We start from the raw sequence: 22,294 nt of genomic DNA on the forward strand, positions 1-22,294 counted from the left end.
AAGATATATTTTTTTCCTCCTTATATGAAATGTTTTATAGATAAGTTAGTTACATCTAATAGATATATCTTTAGTTTTACTATTTCTCCATTTAGTTCTTGGTTTGATGACCTGTTCATTGGTGAGAATGGGCTGTTAAACTCTTTCCCTACTAATATTTAGGATCTGGTGGTGCCAGATTTTCCTGGATGTTGTTGATTTTGTTCTTATTTTATTTTATTCTATTTTCTCATTTTTATTAATCATTTTGTTCATTTTTATTTCAAATAATATCCCCTTCCTGATTACCCCTCAAGAAACACCCTAACCCTTTCCCTTTTCTCTCCCTCCACTTTGCCTCTATGACACAGATTTTCCACCCACTCACCTACTTATTTCTCACCACTTTAGCATCTCTCTATGCTTTGTCATCATGTCTCCACAGGACCTAGGACCTCCCATCCAATTGATGTCAGATACAGCTATCCTCTGCTATACTCTATCAGAGTGGGAAAATATGCCATTATGAGCACAAACATGCTGATCATATTTTGTCTTTAGTTGGGAGCACAGTTAGGTAAATGATTATGTCCAGCTTCTTTTTCCTTTTTTATTCAGTTTACAATCCCAGATTTTTGTATCACACATACTTGATGTGTACTGGGAAAGTTCTTTTTCTCTCAGATAAGTTTTTCTCAAAATACTCTCATAGAAATACGTAAAAGTGTTTTCAAATCTAGTGAGGGCTGACAATAAATGGTAACCTTCAATTCTGCTAAAATTTTCAACTCTAAGTAACCTCATATTGTGAAGTAAGACTTCAACATATAAATTTGTGTGGAAGTTCTGGCAGAGGATGCTCAGTGAAGTCCCTGCATGCAATAACACAAGCCTTATAGAAAGGGACAGAGATCATAGTTGGTTTCTTAAGTTGTTCCCAAATAACACTGGAGCATAAAAGAGGGTTGTGAAGTTTTATTTAAAAAGAAAAATAAACACCTTATAAACAGGAATTCAACTAAGAATGCCATGTTTTAGAAGACAAATAATATGAAAAATAATGGAAGATAAATCTGATAGATTAACTAAGACAGAACAGAATGTGGCATTTGTTTACTCCTATTATAGTTATTGTTTTGTATTGAAGAATAAAGTCAGTGAAAGATTTTAGTTAAAGCAGTATATGGAAACTGAAATGAAGATTAGAAACTTGAATGAGATTAGATTTTCTAGAATAGATACAAGATAACAGGAACAATAAAACTCACTTGAATTTCCTACAGAACAATATAAATTAGAAGTATATTATATGACTCTGTGTATGTATCAGTGTGTGTGTGTGTGTGTGTGTGTTTAATCTTCATGCAACCATTACAGGGTGTTGTAACATAACCAGAAAGCAGATATATTGAAGTTTTTTATTTGAAGTGTCAGTCCTAATGTTTAGTAAAAGAATTATTGTGTACAAGTTTAAGGGATTATTCTGTTATATGAGAAGTTGTAGCCATTGTCAAGAAACATATTTTTTGATAGGATTTTACACCAATGTATATGCTAACAAGGTAAATGCTATTATGCTACTTATTTATCTCTGAAAAATAACACAAATAACAATGTGTAGGGAATGCTCCAATTAGTCTTACCTAATTTAATATTATTAAAGACCTTCTTAATTTGATAAATTTTTTTTATAGATCACCTTTCATTTTCAGGGCTAAAAAATATCATCCATTCAGGTGAATTGAACCACCCTAACTTGCTGGTAACCACAACTGAAATTTTATCTCTAAAAGATATTATCACTTCTAAAAGACATGTTTGTTGTTGTCCTTATTATAATGCTTTGTGCCAATTTAGCATTTGAAAAAAGAGAAATTACTAAATGTGTAACCAGTCAACTTTTTTATATACCTTATATATTATAAGTAAATTTTGTGGGTATTTTTTCTGATTTTAATTAAAAGTTATAAAAGAATCAATGAGTTTTCTGCAGTCCTTAAATGCACGTGTATAGTGTAGGTAATCATGATTTAGTTAGCATTAAATAACAAATATTCCATAGAGTTATGACTAACCCATCCAGCATCACTATGATATGTACACTGTGATGTGTACACAGATGAAATTGGCAGAAAAGGAAATCCATACTTTACAGAATGATTTATATAAACTATTAATATTTTAAAATATTTTTAATTTGTTTTTTCTTAATATTCATCAAATCTCTTATAGTTGTTTTTATATTTATATACATCCTACACCTCTTCATACCTCTATTTTTATGTAAGTAAAAGAATGAGAGAGTTTCCAGGGAAGATGAAGTCAGGACATGGTAATGCCACACTCCTCATTTATGCAACCAGATAATACAGTGGGCCACAGACTCCTTTGTATTGTAGGGAAAGTTGTGTGTGTGTGTTTTCTGTTTCTAAATTATCTGATGCATGCACACTGTGAAGCAAATCTTCATGACTGTACTAAAAATATAATGGTTATTATTAAAGTTCTCAATGCAAAGTGGATTTAAAATTTTCGTTTTCATTACCAAGTAACATATAAGGCCAAATGTGTATTTTATAAGCTGTGAAAAACTACAATTATATTTTGTTTTCCTTGATTTCCTCAAATCTGTGCCACCCAGATAGGGGGAAAGTCTATTTAAATAAAGAAGATAGACTAGAAAGACAGTCTAGTCGGGAAAATAAAGAGAGTGAAGGGAAAGTAAGGCTGAAAAACTCATAAAACTTTTCTTTGTGTCGTGTATTTAACCTAGGGCATCATATCCACTTGTTCGTGTTCTGCCATAAAATAGCAACCCAACATTGTGACAGAGTCACTAATGACTAAATCTTTTGAACTTTCTCTGTATCTCAAGACAGGCAGTGCCATTAAATGTTCCTGCTTCAATGTCTGAAGTATTGTGATATTAATGTCATTGTTATTTATTTACTTACTTTAACTTGAATTTTCTACCTGTTTTAAAGAATTTGTTCATATCCATACACATTGTGGTTTTGTCTCAATATAGTAAAACTAAATATTAGTAAACAGTATTTGGAATGAGAGTTTCTCATAATCTGACTTTGTTTACTGTAGTTTTTCCTTCCTTGGTATTTTGTTCATAATTATGACAAAATTTGTCCAAAATTTAAAAAAAAAAAAAAGGTTATCTGGCAGTCTGGCAGGCTCCACAATTTCATGTGCTTCAACAGAGGTGATACACATACACGTGGTATGTTCATAGAATAAGTTATAACAGTAGCTATGCAGTGCTTTGTCAAAACATTTCTTTATACTTGTTTAATGTCATGAATCGCAATTAAGGTACAATGAAAATAAAACTCCAAATATAATTTCAAATTTTGCTTTTCTCCATGAATACATTATTTTAAACATTACCATGACATACTACAATTCTCCCAATAATTAGGATGTAACATCAAATGTACTGGGTTAGTGAAAGAATGTTAAGTATTGTGGGGAGGTCTCCCATTTCCTCTCTTCTGTAACACAGAGGCAGCCACTTTTCCTGTGCTCTTTATGTAAGAATGTGTACAGGTGTTTATGTAAGACTAAAGTTGAAATGTTCCATGTTCCCAGTCTGTGTAATCCCTGTTACAAGCCAGGGAATCAACTTTTACGTACTTAACTGCACCTTTGCATATTAAATCAGTCTTATTTTCAAGGTACATAGGGAAATGGATGTAACAAAAAGAGCCAGCTGTTGGCCTTTTAATTAAGAAAAAAGAAAAATAAGCTCCAACAGAATGACAAAGAACCAACATCCACGTCTCTACAATGTAGCAAACAAAACCAACGATGCAACAGATGCTGCCTTCCATAGCATCACAGGCTTTGTAGAGAGGAGTCTCCCTTGAAAGTTGGCCAGTGAGAATATGCCAAGTTTTGATTGATTCAGATTTCTCAAGAGCTCAAGCAAGAAACCTACTTGCTGCTGTGGTGCTAGAAGCAATGTTCAAGTAATCTAAAAGAAACAAAACCACGAGTCCATATGGCTGTGAACAGAATATCAAACTTTCAAGGAAAGTTTAAGAAAATTCAATTAGGAAAGTCATGAATTACTGGTGATGGGACACATATTAATACCTACACAGCAAAGAGTTATCTTTTCATTTCTTTTTATTGGCACATAGTCATAGTCCACAGGGCTGTATTTTATATTTATTTTTTCATATTTTATTTACATTTCAGATGCCATCCCCTTTCCCCATTTCCCCTCCCTAGAAAACCCCTATCCCATGCCCCCTTTTCCTTTTTGCTTTTATACATTTTTTTAAAATGTTAATCAAAGGAATTTTAAGTTTGGTAATGCTCAATCAGAAGTGTAACCCAATACACAACCTAGATATATCAACTATCTTTGACTGGTGGAGACACTTGAACATCTGCCTCCATGCCCCCCCTTTCTCTCTCTCATAACCTCGCTTCACCCTTTCTGTTAAAATAAAACTATTCTCTCAAAATGCAATTAGAGCATAGTTATTCCTAATTGTACCAGTGAGGTACAAGATAGTCCTAATACCCAGTCCATCATTTTGTTGACTTACCAGAACCTCTGTCATCTCTCCTAACTAAAGCACTTAGTTTTGAACCTGGGTTTTTTCTTGGCTTTAGAATGAATGTCAGCTGAAAACCATCCACTCAGATCTTTTCTCTCAAAGTAAATAGCCAGGATTGGCTATGAGACTATAGGTCTTCAACCCCATCAGAAATCCAGAATGACTGAGTTAACTGAAATTATGGGAAGCATTAAGGATAGCTTCTAAAACTTAGGAGCTGTATTTTTAAGTACAGCTTCTTTACATGTTTATTGTGTACTTTGATCATGCTCACCCTCTGAACTCTCTTCCTTTCCTAGTGTCCAGTCTTTTCTACTCCTCGAATTCTCTCTCTTTCTGCTTTCATATCATACCATGGTTTGATTTATCTAAACCAAAGATTTCCAAAGAAGAGAAAACATCACGATGTTTGGCTGGCTGAGACTGATTTACTTTAGTTACATATATTGTAACACTTAACTCATTCATTTCATAGCAAATATAACTGAGTTTTTCCATAAGTCTGAACAGAATTCTTTTACATAATTTTTTGTAACGCCCTCATTTATATCTCCAACACCAATGTTGACTGTGTATCTTGGGTCCTATAAATAGTAGTGCAATAAACATGGGTGGGCCGGTGTTTATGTGGTATGTTGATCTAGAGCTTTTCAAATGTATGCACCTTGAATGGTCTAGCTATCTAATATGGTTCAACTACATTTTTGAGGACTCTAGTTATTACTCTACTTATAAATCCCATAGAGACCATACTACTGCCCAAGATCTTCAACACTGTATAAAGTTTCCCTTTCCCCAACATCTTTCCCAGCATAGGTTACTTATTTTCTTCATGATAGTCCAGACTGTGGTGTTGAGTCTTTATTTTTTTAAATAAATTGTAGCTGTATTACTCTGTCAGATGCTTTAAATATTACTTCTAATAATTATTGCACAATTAGTATATTCAATGTGATTTTATCACAGCAATTCTAGTAAAACAGTCCCCGAATGTTGCTCCTTTACGGAAAGAATTCTCTATGCATAGTATTGTGTATATATAGACATCTATTCATTCACAACTAAGTAAAAATATTTATGGATAACTAAAATCCAGTGAGTACATATGCCACAATTTCTCAGTAAATACACTGATAATGTGAATATAAAGTATTTCAGCCATATGGAAATTAATACAGAAGATCAAATGAAAACAACAACAACAAAAGAAAAAAAACCAATAAATTAACAGTAGAAATACCATCATTCTGGGAATAAACCCCTAAGCTACCATTTCTAGACATAAAGACCAAAAATTATAAGTCAATCTAACACATAGCTACTTGTATATCAATCTTTCTGTTACCAACTGTTTTTTTGCACCTGACTTTTCTCATATACTCTGGAAAGTAATTTGAGTAGATTTTCTGATGTAATAATTGCAAGGCTCTTCTCAATTCTCTGGCATATGATTGTTACTTCATGTACGTTGATTGTTTAGTGAATGAGTAGACAATGAAAAGTAAAGATGTAGACCTTAATTACTGTAGTCACATATCTGGAATTCGTAGAGTGAAGATTTCAGTTTAGAAATTAAATTAGAGTCTCTGACTCTAATTATTACATAATTAAGCATCTTGTTACCACTTTTGTTAATTATGATAATTTCAACAAATAAGAAAACGTCAGTACTAGTAGCTTTGAATAGAAGAACAACTTGTACAATCTTATTGAAAAGCTCTTTGGTAATTAATATCATGGCTTAAACTTCATAGCTTTCAACTTTTCACATGGATTTTATACTTTGTGTTAAAAATATTTAAGGCAAAACTTTAATTATTTATTTTAGAATTATTTTATATAATAAAAATTGAGAGGTATGACTAATTTAAAAATAAGATCCACTGTAACTCATGATCTAAAAATAAAATCAAATAAGAAATTGACTTATCTACAAAAGAGAACTTTTAAAAATTAAAAATGGCATTTTAGATTTACATATATTCACATTAAAATGTATTCATACAACTATGTAAATTTGACCAGAAATGATGAAGGACATAGATAATTATAAATCGACTGTGCTGTGTAGTGTACTCAGCTCTGTAATCATAGAACCTTTGTTTTATAGGTTGTTCAGCCACCCTCAAATTGTACATTTCATCTCACCTGGTGATATTGCTGCTTGTGATTAATTAGTGACACCCATGTTTTCAGTATCTGGAGAATAAAAAATAAAATAATTGTACATCTTCTATGTTTCTGATTTCCAAACTTGTGAACAAGCAACATGAACTGGTTACTTAGATAATGTGCAGATGTCAGAGCTCACCTGATCCATCAAATCAGAGAAGCAAGAATGAAGTCTTGTTTGCAAGTATGAGCAGTTTCTCTCGGTCTCCCTCCCAGGCAAGTCTTGTATGACTACAATTTCTCAGTTCTAGTGCTACTTTTAGAGACTGGAGAGGTATGTCAGTAGGCATAGTGCTGCATTGCCTAAAACAACAATAATGCCTATAATCCCAGCTCTCAGGAGGCAGAGAATTTAGAAACAAGTCTGGAAAAAAATAGACCATGTCCCCCACAAAACAAAATAATCAAACAAAACTCCAAACTTAAAAGAAAAATAAAGAAAATTCTAAAACGTGAATGTAATGTTATTCCAGATATGTCAATCACCATTTGGACACAACAAAACACTGAAACCAGGGTCAAAAAGTAAAATTTGCTGTTAAAGCTACAAAGAAAGGTAATATTTACAGAATTGTGTTGAAAACCAAGGTAGACAGAAGGAGACTGGGTAAAGAGGGATATTGAACATTCTACTGATATCGGTAACTGTAAATTTTTAGAACTGTGGCAATTTCCACAGGAGTGGATAGTGATGAGGCAGCATATCCAATGATTCCATAACGTAGTAAATGTCATTGTGTGCTATGACACTTTTGAGTGACTTTCTTCAAGGAAGCTGTCTAAGCTGCTGTCTCCAGGGAAGAATTAAGCACGGCATAGCAGGAAGCAGGCTTTCCCTTATATTTCTGTGCACTTCTTTTTAAATAAAAAAAAATGCTACTATGATAATTACTAAAAAATAATTCCTCAATAATTAGTAAATTAGTCACTTAAAATATGTCTTCTATGAAAATTAACTTGAAACTAAACGTGTAAATATACTGTACTTTTAAAATTTTTTTTTTAATTTTTTAACTTTAATTACATCCTTCTCCACTTCCCGTTCCTTAAATCTCTACCATATATACCATATATATCGAGTGTTCTCGATGGACACTTTTTTCACTGAATGTTTTCACATACACATACGTGTATAGGCATACATATTGCAAAATACAGAAATTCACCCACTGCATTGGTCTGCATCATGTTCCTTGTGTGCATGTCATTACCATTATTCCTTTTCAACATGGCTAGAAGAGTTTCACAGCAAGTCAGTGTTTTGTTTTGTTTTTCACATACAGGTTAAGCTATATCAAAAAAAAACGATAACATACCTGTCAGCATTCTGGTAAAGAATAACATAAGGATTTATAAACTGTATGTGAAAGAAATATTCAAATAGGTCAGTTCATCGCAATGTTTTCCCAGTCACGTAGATTCGTGGAGTTTGATGGTGTTATTTCATGGAGGGCCTTGTTAGAAATTTGTTTTCTTGGCACCAGACAACACCTATTCAGTCAGAAACTCCATGGATTGAACCCAGCATTTTGTCATTAAGAGAAAAAATTAAAACCAGTACAGGTGCTGTGATGAAGGGTAAGTTTGAGAACCACTGACCTAGATAATTACTTCACCTAAGTGCTTTGTTTCCCTTCAAAAAAAAAAAAAAAAACCATCAGTAATTGTTATGGAAATGTATTAAAATACACTCAACATGCAATTATGTATGATATTCAGGGGGCAGAATGATTTGGACAAGAGAAGAACATGGATAATCCCATGTCTCTCTTCAGCTGTTACACCATTCTCCGCCCACCATATTTCCTGTGTGCCAGGAGCCCCTAATGAGAACTGAAATTGACTGCCCATTGTTGCTGCAACTTTGTTTCCCTGCCCACTCTGGTGAAGGTGCTAATGAGCAGTAAAATAGCCTGGAGGCAAATAGCAGGAGGGAAGCGGCAGGGAGAGCCGTGTCTTTCTGAATATTTGAGCACATATTGTATTATCAGAAGCAATTTTCTGCCCAAACCTCTTCACCCTGTCTTAAAATTCAATATGCCAATATAAATTCATTGTTAATGACTTTATGGGGAAAAACTGGGGCTATTCTGGTGGGAGAACCGTGGCTGGAGAGACTGTCTGTCCCTTTGACTGCCTTTTAATGGTTTAGCCTTTCTTTGGTTGGGTTTCACTAGTTATTGCTGTATATTGTTTTTTTAAAACTACTAACAACAAACATTTTCTCTGAGTTTTTCTAGGCTTTCATCTCTCTGTTCAATGGGCTTTGAGTAGTAGTCCAAAGACCTACTTAATACCAGATGAGAAAGAAAGGAAAATAACACTAAGCACCAAGACACTATTAGAGATTTAATTCTAAAGGAGTTCCAAGGTTTGACTCATCAAACAAACTTTGCTCTGAAAGGCATTATTTAGCTTCTCTTTCCTATATTGCTGTCTGCAAGGTTGTAGAAGAAGAAACAAAATCTCTCACAAATTCTTTTGTGAGTTCTATTGACAAGAAAAATAAAAGAGCTGGTGATTGACCTAGTAACAATAATCCTAAACACTTCTTTGTACATTCTTTCTTGTATTTGAGTCAAAAGATAACCCTTCCAAACAAAACTTCTATATCATTATCTCATGGATCTTTAAAACAAATCTATGAACTTTTCCAGACACGTGATAGTGTTGTAAATTATCTATTGCTTATGAAATAGAAAGTGCCTTGATAACTAGCATGACAATTCATGGTATAGATGAAATCTTCATTGTGATCAGCACTGAGGCGGAAGTCATCCTCATTGTCAATGTTATCACTACTTCAGTAATCCTAATTCTCTTCCTGCAAGACTGGATCATATGTGTTACTGTTGTGATTCAGTTCATTGACCTGTTAGATATCCTCATTGAAATCACAGCAGGACAAAGAAAACAGAAAAGAGCTCAACCACTTTAATAGGACTTTTCAAGGTTTTATAACATAGGCATGTACATAGTGTTTTATTGGAAACTGTGAGCAGCTCTTTTGTAAGTGTTCTTTCAAATTTAAAACAACCTTGTTTGTCTTGTAAATAGAATATTTTGTGACCCTAATCCTAACCCTAACCTTATCTTACCCCGAAATGTTTTAATAACCACACAAAATTGAACTATAATTCTAACAAAAAGTCTTAACTATTGGGTACTACTTCTGGAAAATAATGCAAATGACCAAGACTTCAGAAAAATAACATAAAAAGGCATAAAGGATTAATATGTTCTTATTCTTTGTTAGCTCTATAACTAGGCACTACAGGCTAAAATACAGATGTGGTTTCTGAAGCAAAAGAGCAGTCCTATCTTATAGTTTGATGATTTCAAAAAATTATCTGACCTGATTATTTACCTCAGATACTAATAAAATATATATAAGATGATGAGGATGATATGTAGAGAATTTAAATTGTATCAAATATTTTCTGTCTAAAACTACAAACTGAAAATACATTAAATCAAAACATTTCTGAGAGGCTGGAGAGATGTTTATTGGTTATAAGCACCAATCATGAGAAGAGCTAGATCACAATTCCCAGCACCCATATGGCAAGTCGCAGTCATCAGTTTCAGAGACTCTATCACTCTTAAGTGGCCTCTGTGGGCATTATAAGCACATGGTATACATACATGTGGGAAAAATAAAACCTTATACATATAAAATAAAAATAGGAAATCTGTTGTTGTTTTTTCCTTCCATAAATTATTTATTTTTGTTCACTTTATATCCCAGTGTCAGACTCTCTCCTCTCTTTCCAGTCTCACCTTGGCAAATCCCTCCCTCATTACCACCTTCCCTACTCATCAGAAAAGGGAAGCCCCTTTGGGTACCATCCCACCTGGGATATCTGGTTCCAGCAGGACTAATCATATCCTCTCTCACTGAGGCCTAACCTGGCATTCCAGGTAAGAGAACTGGATCCAACTGGAGGCAACAGAGTCACGAACAGCCCTGCTTCAATTATTAGAGGTCTCACATGAAGGCCAAGCTGCACATCTGACACAGGTTTGTAGGTGGCCCAGATCCAGCTCCCTCATACACTTTGTTTGTTAGTTTAGTACCTGTGAATTCCCATGTGCCCAGGTTAGTTGACTCTGTAGGTCTCCTTGTGGTGTTCTTTGACCCTCCTGCTTATACATTCTATCCCCTGCCTCTTTAACAAGACTCCCCAACCTCTGCTTGATATTTGGCTGTGGGCCTCTACATTTATTTTCATCTGCTGCTAGAAGAAGCCTCTCAGAAAACAGTAATGGTAGGCTCCTGTCTGTAAGCATAGTGGAATATCATTAATAGTGTCATGGGTTGATTTTCTGTCATGGGATGGGTCTCAGGTTGGGCAAGTCATTGGTTGGCCTTCGCTTCAGTCTCTCCTCCATCTTTATCACTGTATATCTTGTAGGCAGGACAAATTACTGGTTGAATGTTTTGTTGGTAGGTTGATGTTTCCCTCCTTCCCCTGGAAGTCTTGCCTGATTACAGGAGGTAGCCATTTCAGTCTCTATATCCCTCACTGGAAGGAATCTCAGCTAGAGTCACCTAATTCACTCCCCATAACCTCTCTGATCCCAAGCTAAGTGCAAGCTTGATGTTATAGTAGAAATATTCAGTTCTTTAACTCATGTTGCAAGTTGCAGTGAGAATGAAGGTTTCCTAAAAATACTTTTACAATGTTTGTAAAGTGTATTATGTTAGTTAAAATTTCTATTTCTATATAAAATCATTACCAAAAGTAACTTGGAAAGAAAAGATTTTATTTCATTTTACAACCTGTAGTTTTCCAATCAGGGAAGTCAGAGTTGGAACTCAAGGCAGAAACCTGTTGTCAGGATCTGAAGCAGAAGCCATAGAAGGAGTTCTGCTTACTGGCTTGTTACTCATGGCTTCCTCAGCCAGATTCCTGTAGCACATAGGTCTGCCAGCTGAGGGATAGATCTGTGCTTAGTCAGGGGGCCCTTGCACATAAATCATCAATCAAGAAATGCCCCACAGGCTTGCCCACAGTCCAATTTAGTTGAAGTGTTTTTTTTTTTTTCAATTGAGATATCCTTTCCATAAATGACCTAGTTTGTGTCAGTTTTCATAAAATTATCAGGTCAATATACTGAGGTTCATTATTAAAGCTGAGACTTTATAACCATGATATTTCATTATTAATATACAAATATTCCCTATGTTAAAAAATCCAAACCTGGAAATATCGATGGTTATGGTGTTTTGAAATTACTCTACCTCTATGGTCAACTATCAATTGACTATAATTATTATACAAAAAATGATAGCAATCAGGATCTGAGATATTTCAACTGTCCAAGGTGTTCTTAGATTCAGCTTTCTGGAAATCAGTGGAACTTGTTCCTTTCTTTACTATTAAAGAGTAGAAAAGGGGTATTTTTTTAGAAATTGAGTTTAGCCTATAAACATGTTGAAAAATATCTATATTTTTATAGCATTATTCATGAAAGAGAAGCACATTTATCTAAAACATTTGCAGGCAATATGTCAATACCCATTTTTAATCTCAGAATTCTAAACAAGAATATATTTGTTTGTGCCTGTCATTGGGCAAAGTAAACAAGAGTAATAATGTGTTTTTAATAAGCCAATGTTAGCTTTGATTTTAAATCTGTGAAAGCCTAACTCCTTAAAGCCAGCAGCTGTTCTCACAGAGCAGAACTGCTGCCATCCTATGAAAATAAGTCCTACCATTTCTAATTCAGGCTTATCCACATGCTTGGAGAGTCACAAACATCTGGGATTCCAGAGTTCTCTTTCTATGTTTAAATAAAACCTAAAGTATTATTATTTTTTTAATACTTTAGCTCTTAAAAAGAAAAATATTGAAAACATTTATTGAAACCTTTTGGGAAACAGCTATTATTTTTACTGAGTGCAAAGTATCTCAAAACTCAGTGGCTCAAAGGAAAATTTTAAGAAGTTTCACGTGCTATGGACTAGTAATTTAAATACAACATTATGTTATTATGTTTTTAAGGGCTATTTAGAAAACTCAAAATAGAGTTTAACAGGGAAGATCCCTTCCCTGTTAAATATAGACTTCCAGTCAGAACATAAAGAAAATGACATAGTGAATGACTTAGGGACCAGGCAAACACTATTTTGGTGGCTCCTTTGGTACATATGTAGGTTCTAGCGTGGAAAGACCTGACTCCAAAATCTGACATTTGTGGTTGCTTCATATGTCTTTGACGAGGCAGGATGTCTTCATATCCATGACAATGCTCAGTTGGGAGAACTTCATCTATAGGGGCTTAACACTGCAAGTAAAAGTTCATGGATAATCAAAGATGTTTCACATCATTTCTGATACAGCATAAAAATACTTCTGCATCACTTCAACATACATTCGTTGTTGAAAAAGAGCCTACTATCAGACCAAGTATTATCAACCCTACTGCCTGGTAGTAGGATTATAAAGAAAGCACTGGGACTCAAAACAATCCTCAAATAAATATATTTCAATTACATTTTCTTCATGATGCTTAATTCTCATTCCACTTAAATGTGTGTGACATAAGGTCCGAGAGAAAATAGGTAAAATTTAGAAATACCTCTTGTCCTATGTGTTTATAACACTTCTAACGATTGCATAATATATAATATAATACATTATATATAGTATAATATATAATATTATACATAATATATAATATAATACATTATATATAGTGTATATATATATATTGTATATATATACAAGTTACACATATATGCATGTATTTATAATTTTAATATTTTACAATTTTTAAGATAAATGATTTTGTGACTTCATATGTGGTTACTTATGAGTTATAAAAAATTGTATCCTTAAAATTCTAGGTTCCTAATCCTCCGCATTTCCCCATTTCCCCACATAGCCAACCCACAACATCATTCTCTCTCTTTAAAAAACAAATAACAAATAAATACACAAACAAATCAAAATAAAAGAAAATAAACCAACAAAGTGAAAAAAACAAAACAAAGAAAGAAAAAGCACATAGAGACATACTCACACACTCACTAGAATATCCATACAAACACAAAATGATATGTAAGCCAAAGACTGTAAGGATAAATAAAAGTATTAACAGACAAGCCATTGTGACACGAAAATTCTCTACAAATACCATTGAGTTTACTTTGTTTGGCCCTCTACTGCTCCGCCTGTTGCTTGTCTTTGAGTGTGCTTTGTATATCCCATGAGACTGCAATGGGAAAATGTTATTTTTTTCTTTGTGAGAGGTTTTCAATTGGAGAGATCTTCTTAGGTGGGTATAGGAGTTCATGCTCTTTTTCCCGACATCCCATCTGTTTTGGACGTTTGTAACCCGTATACATTCTGCCACTGTTAGTATGTGTTCATATTGTGCATCAGTTCTATGGTTTCTACAAAGTCACATTTTCTTGGTATTTTCCATCCACTTGAGCTCTTACAATCTTTCGACCACCTCTTCTATAAAGTTCTCGGAGTGATAAGAGGAGAGGTTTGATGGAAATGTCCCATTTAGGACTCAGGGTTTCAAAGTCTCTCACTATATGAACAATGTCCATTAACGGTGGTGGCTGAGTAAGACTCTGATGTATGGATATAACAGAATGTTGTTAAGAGTTATTATATTTTTATGCTCCTTTAGCAGAACAGTAGTATTTGGTTGTAGGACCATGAAAGGACAGCATGGTTTCTGGTCGATCACTGGTTAAAAATCGCCAGACTCCTCAGGTTGGAAACCCCACAGGTTTCCCTGCAAAAGATGGCATGCATTTTGCCACACTCCCAGACCCCAGGCTTCTGATGTGAGACTGAAGACCTCCATCTATCCGTGCTTTTCAGGCATGTAGGACAACACCCCTATTAGCCCCTCTACAGATAGAGGACATGACTAGAGGCCATGGAGCCTCAAGGCAGATCTCCATATTAATGAGAGACCTAAAGGCCAGAGGGTGTAGCCAATTAAACATTCCTTCTCAGACCCTCCTCTTTGTAAAAGTTATTTAACCTCAGGCCCACCCTGAAAATGCGGGGGTATCGTTTTCATTGATTTTCCACTATGACAATAAATATCTTAAAACCATAGCCTATTTCTCTTCTTTGGGACCCACTGTGGGGAACCTTGGAGAAGCAAGCCCAAGCTGAGGCAGCTGTGACCCAGCCAAGCTAGTCGCAGTGACCAAGAGTCTCATCCACTCTGGAAATAGCCGGGGGTTTATCTCCATCCCTACCCCTCCCATCATCATTTGTGGGCCACCAGCCTGTATACCTCCACTTCGGTCAGCCCTTTCGAGGCCTCCCAGTGGTGCCTGAGAATGCAAGGGCCTGAGAATCATATGGTTCTCTCTGCCTTTTGGCCTGGGGACCCCCAACCCATGAGCTCTGGCTCCCCGTGAGACCTAAGAAGCTGTTCTTTCACCACGAGAAGAGTCCTGCACCTTCATATAACCTGAAGTCTGTCCAGCACCAGTGTAGAGTGAACACAGTCAAATTTCTGCACCTCTGCCTCTTTGAGCTGTGGCCCTAGCCCCTTGGGGGGGGGGGGCGGCGGCAGGCGTGAGACACACTATTCAACTCAACAACGACCTATGTGCACACTACAACCCGACATTTGGTTTTCATATGTTTGTGGCCTAAGCCAAGGTTTTTGGCCTCTGAGCTGTCATAGTTTCTATCTCATGTGGTGGGCCTTAACTCAAGCCAATTGTAGTTTGTTACTACCACAAAACTTGTGATATTATTGCATCGTCATGATGTGTAGACAGTTCACAATTTTAGAAGAATGGGTATGTAATTTGATTCCCTTTCTAACCTGGTAATGTGCTGAGTACCTTCCAGCATCATGACTACTATTCAGTAGGGATGACAGCATTATTTAGGAAACAGCTTGAGTTCTTCATATTAAATAAGATAACTTGATGTTTTCATCATCAATACAGCTTTACCATCAGGTTATAGAAAGCTACCAATAGCCTATGCAATTGCCTGAATTATTTGGAGGTTACCATGATAATTTTAACAATATGCATTCCTTAAAAACAAACACAAAATCATCAAGTCAAGATGAAGAAAAAATATACCTCTCTCAAAAGTTTTTCGGGTCCTCTTTTCATTCCTTGAATCCCCTGATGTCTCAAGAAATTTCCTTCTGCCTTCTTTCAGTGTAATTTGGTGATTATTTCCTCTGGAATTTTCTATACACCATGTGCATGCATGTATGCCATATATCACACTTGACTTCTTTTCACTCATGTTGTTTCTATTGTTATGCCACATCTTTCTCATTTCTCCGTAAAAACTAATGCTATTGATCCATGTATTGATGACCATCTAGATTTTTTCCTAGTTAACAACTATTACAAATAAATCTAGTAGAAATCCTGTATATAGGGTTTATACAGGCACAGAGCTAGCTAATATAGAACACAGTCTATAAGAACACAGTGGGTGACTCATTTGGTGTCTATTTTTTGAAACAAATTGATTTGTCATTTTATACATCTACCTGCAGTATATATATATATATATATATATATATATATATATATATATATATGCATTATACAAACTAAGTATGCATATATAATGCTCATATGATTTGAAACATAATTTGGGGAAAAACGCTGCTTATATATTTATCGTTTTATATACAAATGCTCATCAATCTGAGTTCTTTAGAAAATTATGTAATGCAATTTTATAGATGAGTCTTTCTTGTTTATGTACCTATGGTTAATATTCTGGTAATTATCTTGCTCTCAACATTTCATTTCAATTGAGTAGTTAGCAAAGCCTTTAGTATTATCTTTTGTTGAGGAACTTTTTTCTTAATATGTGTTTGAATCATAACAATTTCTCATGAGATAATGAAATACAGGCGGAAACATAGTAAACACACATACCCACAAACAATGCTTACTGCTAAGAAATTTCTCTAACCAGCTGTAAAATCTTTTAGTAAAATGCAATTGTCTTCTTCTTGTCATTTTTGAAGGTATTCCTGTGTAATTCAATCCATTTATAAGATGACTTTAACAAATGTGATGCTTTTAAAAGTATAATTTATTTTTGTATGTTCATTAGTGTTTTGTCTGCATGTATGCCTGTGTGTGGATGTTATACCTTGGAGTTACAGACAGTTGCAAGCTGCCATGTGGGTACTGGTAACTGTAAGAGCAGTCAGTGCTCTTAACTGCTAAGTAATACCTCCAGCCCCATGTTTGATACTCTTAAATAAATTAATAAAATATTTTTAAAGTTTTGTCTTTTAAAAATAGTCATGCATTTTTGGCAAAAATATTTATTTCCTATATTCATGGATACTTGTTAATAGCTAAATTTTACTGAGTCCAATTTTTGATTAAATTAATAATTCTATCTCTTGAGAAAGAGAGGGGGGATGGAGGCAGATGTTCACCTGTCTCCACCAGTCAAAGATAGTTTATATATCTAGGTTGGGTATTGGGTTACACTTCTGATTGAGCATTACCAAACTTATAAAGCCTTTGATTAACATTTTTAAAAATTGTATAAAAGCAAAAAGGAAAAGGGGGCATGGGATAGGGGTTTTCTAGGGAAGGGAAATGGGGAAAGGGGATGGCATCTGAAAAGTAAATAAAATATAAAATAAAAATAAAAAAATATTTCTATCTCTTATACAGTTGAAGAAGACACATCAGAAATGTAGCATATATGTAATGACAAAGATTAATCCATAGGTATTCCCCATATTTCTTTTCTTTCTACAAACTTAGATGATAGAGCAGAGCAAAGAATCAGCAATTAAAGAGCTTTATGGCTTAAATTACAAAAGAGAATAAGCTCAAACCTATGTGATGAATGATTAACTTACAACATAGCATAGCTGAACGACTATTGTGAATTATATATTGAACAGTGTTATGAAAATGTCTACTGAGGAAGCTATCAAATTTTAAGAGGAGTGATGAGGACTTCCCTGCAGTAAGTCTTTAATGAAACCCCTTATTTTATGATGAAAGCATTAGCTGGTTTTCATTAACTCAATGACATTAATAACAATACAATGTCAAAAATCTTAAAGATGAAAAGAAAAAAAATCCAGCCTACAGTGAGAGGGAATCTAAATAGCTTTTATATTCTTTAGTAGAATAAACAGTTATTTTTATGACATTTATGGTGCATGTGCTACTTAGTATGGTTTAGGGATTGTCTGTACAGTCCCAGCATAGAGTGGCTATTTATTGGAAGCACTAATTGGGAGCACATAGGTAAGAGAAGGACATCAGAGGTGGCTCCTAGGCATTCAGTACACGGGTGTGTGGAAGAAGCAAGACCAAATATCTGGCCTATTGCTCTCAGGAAAAACCTGGTGTCTATCACTATACAAAAATTACTAACTTTATTTTTGTCAATAGTAATAATAATAATAATAATAATAACAATACATTTAATAATTAAACTCTGTGTTGCAAGTGTTGCATGCATGTGTGTGTGTATGTGTGTGAAATGTAAGGGACTGCACTGCCTGGCCTCTATCCACAAAAGACTGACAATTTATTTCTAGAAAATTCTTTGCTTTCCCATCTCTGTGCCTCTCTCAATGCTCTTTCTCTGAAAATAAAAATTCTTTGTTCATACAGAGGTCTTCTCCTTAAAGCCCGAATTCAAGCTCCTCATGAGAGTATATCTACTCTCATGCAGCTTTATTTTTAATCTACCGTGCTCGGCTGTGCACTGTGGTTCCCCAGGAAGCCACATCAGAATTCAGATGCTGTGAAGTATTTTAAATTTTGAGGAAAAACAATAATGCTTGACATTTGTCAGACAATAAGAGCGGCTGGTTCTAGATACCTTGCTAGGTCAGTACTATATTAAGCTAACATGCCTTTGTTCACATCGGCCTATTATGCAAAGCTGAGGTGTTGGCAGTTGCTGTAGTAAAAAGAAACAACAGTGCAGAGGTCTGGGTGGAAGAGCATGTGAGGATGGAACTGTCCAGATGACTCTGAAGAGGGAAGCATTGGTATACTGTAAAAGGCCACAAATTCTATTCTTTAAGTTGTTTGAGTTAAGAATGACTTTTAGAAGAGGGCTGACATTTTATTAAGAATGTTGGTTCTAACCGCTTTTCTATTTTTCCCCTCTTTTGTTGGATATAATATTTACATTTCAAATTTTATCCCCTTATCATATTTCCCCCACCACCCAGGAACCCCTTATCCCATCCCCCCTCCTCCTGCCTCTATGAAGGTGTTTACCCACCTACCCCCAGCCTCCCTCCCCACCCTCAGATCCCCCCCCCCCCAGTGCTCAGCCTTCAGGGTACTAATTATCTTGTCTCCCACCTATGCCCAACAGGACCATCCTCCCCTACATATACAGCTGGAGTCATGTGTCTCTCCCTATGTGCTCCTAGGCTGGTGGTTTAGACCCTGGGGAGCTCTGGCTGGTTGGTATTTTTGCTTTCCTCACGGGGCCACCAGCCCTTACGGTTCACGGTTCCTTCAATTTACTCTCTAACTCCTCCATTGGGAACTTTGATCAGATTAATGGATAGCTGTGGGTATCTGTCTCTGGGTATGTCCAACTCTGAGAGACCTCTAAGGAGACAGCCTTATCCGGCTGCTGTCAGCTTTCCCATCCTGACATCCCTATCAGCGTCTATTTTTGGTGACTGCCTATGGAATGAATACCCAGACACAACGGTCTCCCTACAACCCCCCCTTCAGATTCTGACCCACACTGTGTCTCCATATTTGCTCCCTTGGTTATTTAGTTACTCCTTCTAAGAAAGACCTAGGCATCCTCACTTGTTCTTTCTTCTTCATGAGCTTCATGTCGTCTGGTAGTTGAATCTTTGTTGTTTCAAATTTTTTGGGCTAATCTCCGCTTGTCAGTGAGTAAATACCATGTGTGTTCTTTTGTGATTGGGTTACCTCACTCAGGATGATATTTTCTAGTTCTATCCATTTACCTAAGAATTTCTCGAATTCATTATTTTTAATAGCTGAGTAATATTCCATTGTGTAAATGTACCACATTTTTTGTATCCATTCCTCTGTTGAAGGGCATCTGGGTTCTTTCCAGCTTCTGGCTATTATAAATAGGGCTGCTATGAACATAGTGGAGCATATGTCTTTGTTATTTGTTGGGGCATTTTCTGGGTATATACCCAGAAGTGGTATAGCTGGGTCTTGATACTAAAATTTGTTTTGAGAATTGTATATTGCAGAATGATCAGCCTTGGTGTATCTACTCAACAAGCAAGCTGGGCAGACCTGCTCAAACCTCTGAGGTCCGTGAATTCCTTCTGGAGGCAGTGAAGACACAGCATCAGAGGATTGTCAATTTGCTCTCCCCCCCCCCACTCCTCTTCTAATATCTCAACGCCCATAATCAGCTTGAAGAAGCTAATGATGAGTCAGCGCCCCTACTCCCTGGGCATGGGGACTAAGGTGGTAAATGTTGGGCTGTCTCTCTAGGGAAAAGTAGTGGTTTTGTCGGAATAGAGAGGATTAGCTAGGGTTTATTGCATAGCCATAACCTATTAGTAGAAATCTGTATAATTAATATCAAGATGAAGATATAAATTCTTAAATGGCACCAATTTACTTTGTTTACAAATTTTAAGGTTTTCATTGACATGAGCTTCTTAGTGATATAAGAGTGAGATGAATATTGTTACTCTCATAGGCACTGTACCAGTATAACACACTTAGGAATACAAAGCTTAGACCCAGTCCTTCTTCAACTTTTTTAACTGATTTGAGATGGTCAGCCTGTGAGTTAAGGGCCTATAGCAAATTCATGACTTGGAGTATATTATAAGGGTGTTCTCTATGTTTTATTTAGAAATAGCTGAGTGGAGTTAACAGGCAACAGTCCAGATTACCTTACATGGATAGCTGGTTTTCAAAACATCAGAAATCCTTAGAATTGACATGACAAACATTTCAGTATTAATGTTCATTTTCATTAGAGACCTGTCTGCTCCTGACAGCTTCCTATGTTAAATTCTAAGAAGAAATTGAGCATCCATGGAGTTACTCCAGTTGTGGTGAGACAGCCACTAGGCAAGAATTGCCACTTTCCTTCTACAGACAAATTACTGTCCAGAAAAGGACACACTTGCAGAATAGTCGACTGATTATATCTGCCTAGACAGAGTAATCAGCCCTTAATAATTCTGCAGCACTAAGGTCTGTCAGATGATCCTGGGCCAGAAGGCAGAAGAACAGATGCTCCAACGTTTTGAAGTAGAGCGAGTGTCCAGGTGTTCAGAGGTCTCTATAAATTGGCTAAGTTTTAGAAGCTATGCTTTGTGCTTCCCACAATTATAGTCAACTCAGTCATTCTGGATTTCTGATGGGGTTGAAAACTTATAGCTATTTACCTTGAGAGAAAAGATCTGAGTGTATGGTCGTCAGCTGACATTCATCCTAAAGCCAGGTTCAGAACTAAATGTTTTAGTTAGGAGAGATGACAGAGGTACAGGTAGGTCAACAAAAGGATGGACTGGGTATTAGGACTATCTTGTACCTCACTGGTACAAATTGGCATAATTACGCTCTAATTGTATTTTGAGAGAAAAGTTTCCTTTTAACAGGAAGGGTGATGTGTAGGAGGAGCTGTGGGAGGAGTACTGAGAGGAAGAAAAGGAGTAAGAAGAGGAGAAGAAGAAGGAGAGGAGAAGCTAGGTGATGAAAGAGAGATAGAGGGGGGGAGACAGGGAAGCAGATGTTCATGAATCTCCACCAGTCAAAGATAGTAGATATATCTAGGTTGGGTAGTGGGTTACACCTCTGATTGAACAATACCAAACTTATAAAGCCTATGATTAACATTTTTTAAAAAAATGTATAAATGCAAAAAGGAAAAGGGGGCATGGGATAGGGGTTTTCTAAGGGGGGGAATGGGGAAAGGGGATGGCATCTGAAGTGTAAATGAAAGATCTAATAAAAAAAATTCTAAAAAAAAGAGAATGACTTTTAATTTCAGTTTATGCACATTATTTATTCAAATAATCACTATGTTATACTAACAGCTCTTTATGAAACATTTTTAGACTGAGATGATTAAAGAACATACTATTAAAAAAATCTTTTGCTCTAATGGTATTGCAAAATATTACTTTGGAGCTAAGATTTATTAACAACACCTGTGTTCAAGCTGTCATGACTTCAGATGCTGAGTATCCTGGGAAATTCTGTAGAAAATATATCTAGTAAAATGTTACTAAATTTATATATTTTATCCTATAATTTGAAGATTTTTTTTCATTTCTTTAATATTGATATGGCATATATGTTGGAGATTGCATTGAGCATACAGATACTTTTGGGAGTATGAGCATTTTAGTAATCTTTGGTCATAATGATTCATTAAGTTTTAGTTAAATAAGATGAATAAGTTCTGTGGGCCAACATTGTGCATATAGTCAATGCGGTGGCAGAATGCAAATTCAAGTGCTATGAGTGGGATAGGTCTCATGGTAATTATTCTCAACACAAATGAAGCATAAAACACTGAACTCATATTAAACACACAAAACATCTTACAGAGATGTATGTTTCATGT

The sequence above is a fragment of the Arvicanthis niloticus genome, chromosome 10 (genome assembly GCF_011762505.2).
Source record: "Arvicanthis niloticus isolate mArvNil1 chromosome 10, mArvNil1.pat.X, whole genome shotgun sequence".
Lineage (NCBI taxonomy): Eukaryota > Metazoa > Chordata > Mammalia > Rodentia > Muridae > Arvicanthis > Arvicanthis niloticus.